This window comes from Buceros rhinoceros, unplaced genomic scaffold, assembly GCF_000710305.1.
Source record: "Buceros rhinoceros silvestris isolate BGI_N320 unplaced genomic scaffold, ASM71030v1 scaffold241, whole genome shotgun sequence".
NCBI classification, from domain to species: domain Eukaryota; kingdom Metazoa; phylum Chordata; class Aves; order Bucerotiformes; family Bucerotidae; genus Buceros; species Buceros rhinoceros.
This window is the reverse complement of record NW_010393464.1, coordinates 108711-111553: the sequence shown is the minus strand read 5'-3', so window position 1 is coordinate 111553 and position 2843 is coordinate 108711. Positions and strand designations below refer to the sequence as shown.

The 2843-nt window shown below is 43.2% G+C and overlaps 1 protein-coding gene across 1 annotated transcript in view; it reads right to left on the bottom strand.

Annotated features, from left to right (window-relative positions):
* CALD1 (caldesmon 1) overlaps positions 1 to 2843 on the bottom strand; it is a 96189-nt gene that overhangs the window by 63311 nt on the left and 30035 nt on the right. The window lies entirely within an intron of this gene.

The following is a 2843-nucleotide window of genomic DNA, read 5'->3' as shown; positions in this document are numbered from 1 at the left end:
CTGCTGAGACAATTTATGGAGACGTTCCTGCACCAAAAGCTCCTATCTTAGGATACTCTGAATTTTATTGGTGAACAGCATCCAAGCTGTGGTCAGGATCTCAACCTTACAAACAATCCAATAAACTCAGCTAGCAAAAGCTATCCGAAATCCACTGAAAGCAGTGACTGTTCTATGGCTTATGCCACTTGAGGTATTCAAAATGCAAACCTCAGCTAAATACACTCAGATTGGACCTTTCTGATCCCTGAACTTAGCTTGCAAATATGAAATCAGAGCCTCAGATCAGGACCTTGCCTCATGCAGGCTAATGATCAGTTATATCCTGGTCTAACTGGATCACTCGCTTTTAGTATCTGGTAATGACCCCTAGGTGTTTTGGAAGGGGCTTTATTTCACTAGCTGCACAGGGATTACTGACTAACCGGATGCTCCCAGGAACTTCTGGAGAGCAAAGAGTGTCAGTTTATTTAATAACTTTCAAAGTGAAACTAAAATCTTGTCCAAATCATGTCTCCTCTGATTTAATTAAAATGCACCACACATACTGCACTGCTCTGGTAATCATTACAAAGTTAATTCAAGACAGAAGATGAGTCTTTTCTTTTCTTTCCTTCAAAAGCCTCCAGCCAGTGGAAAATTTAAAAAAACACTCCCCAAAAAAGACCAGTACAGTATGATTTTTGTTAGAATGGTCAACACGTTGGTATGCCTTTTCCCCTTCTTCTGCATTTCTGATTCCTATAGGAATGCATGTTAAAAGAGAGGGTTTCTTTTTTTCTTGCTTGGCAAAATACCTTTCCCAAATTTTCTAAATATTGCCTGGTATTTGCGTCAATATGACAGTCATTGGGTTTGACAGGAATCAGATTGCTAAACCCACACAAAAATGCTTTGGAAATTAGGGGCTAGTTATACATTCAATTTCACTCAAAACCACTTTAGCAAACAGGCAAGAAGTGGATCTGAACTGTCCCCATTATCCCTTCACTTCGGTGGCTCACAACAGAGGTTTCTTCAGCATGCTAATCTCTACCCTATCTTTTAGACTCTCATGACTCCTGCTGTCTGATAAATCTCCTTAGAACTCCTGCCCCAATCCATTTTCACTTTCCAAGATGACATAGCAACCCATGAAACTTATTCTCCCTGTGCAGCAAGCCTTTCCAACTCCTTCCAGGGAGGAACAGAATAGGAAATTAAACAGTGTTAGAAGTGTAAGAAACGGGACAGATCCAACATTTATTTTTCAGACAGTTCTTTCTTTGAAGGAGACCAACACAAACAAACCAACCAAAACCAAACAGTAAAGGTTTCTTTCTTCAGGTCTTGGGGAAATCTAAACACAAAACCTTCCAGTCTCATCAGTACAGTTGCTATATAATGGGATTTCTCTCTTGAAAGCAACAAAGGGTCAAGGCTGAAGTCTTCCACAAGGCTTGTCATATCAGATCAGGACAACACTCTGTTAAGGCTGAATTCTTGCCTCCAGCCATGGCTCACGTCTAATCTTTTAGAAGAAAGCAATGGGAAACGAAAAAAAGCAAACCTCACTGCACCTGGTCCATTGAGCAAAGCTCTGCCTGCACTGCAAAATTCCTCTCTGCCCCCTGCAGGCAGGCAGCTGGGGCTCTGCCACTTACAGGCATAGGTGGGTCTTAAAAAAAAAAGTAATTTATCACAGGGTAATACACACAAAACAGTACCAAGGAGTTAAAATGAAATCACCATAAACGTTCAGTATTTGCATCACAGCAAGTGCATCAGGACATAATGATCGGGGGACTTAAACTGCTGCAGTGTAATAAAAAGATCCAACAATATTTTAATTTTGTTATTTCTCTGCATAACCAAGTGCTAATGCTTATCTCTGCACTGAAGTACCTGAAATCTGTTGTAATTCAGTGACAACAGTATGTGAACAAACTCTGTAAGGCACTGTGTATCTGCTTCCTAGCTTATCCTGGAAAATGGCTTACTCGGGTTTTACTTCACTCTATCACGACAGGCCATGTCTGAGCGAACTCTCAAGACCATTTCTTCCTGTCTACACTACACACCCTCAAACTCATGTTAAGGGACTTGACCTGTCTGCAAAAGGAAAGTCCAATGTGCTTGAGGCTCCAGACCTCATCCACGCTACCCAAATGCCCTGGGTAGAGACAAGTGAAAGCACCATTACAAACAACCACCCCGGCTCAGCACCTACTGAGCACCGCCCAGCATGACCAGCAGCAGGCACCATGGATGGGAAGCCTTGGACTATTAACCAGACAGGTAACAACATGTGAGGAAAGCCTCTCAGCTCTGATCTGCTGAGCATGCTCGAGCCCCCAGCACCGATGTATAGCCATGGGACCTCCTGTCAGCACACGGCCATGACCCACTCAGGAGGTAGACCCGTGGAAAGGAAGGAGAAGGGCAGCTGCAACTCCTTACACTGTATATGGGTTGTTTTGTTATTTTTCTAGGTCTCTCTTGGTTTTCGTTTTCAAACATCTTGTACATTAAGGTGCACATGAAGAAATGCATTTGTAAACAAGCTTCTGTGCAGTGTTCTCTGAAGACAGCGTTGGTCTCAAATCTTTGCCATTGTTCACTAACAGGAAAGCATCCCCATTGGACCAGAAGCCAGTGACTGAGGCATGAAGCAGCACCAGGTGGATGATAGGTGAAGTTCCCATGCTGCAAGATCACAACCGGGACATGCTTCCCTGTCAGAGCAGGATCGCATCCTTCCTTCAAAACCTACCCATCATCACAGCACCCTAAAGATTTCTTAATGCCGATTGGAGAGATGGGTCATACAATGAGGGTAACCTCAGAGACACCTGAGCAGGAAT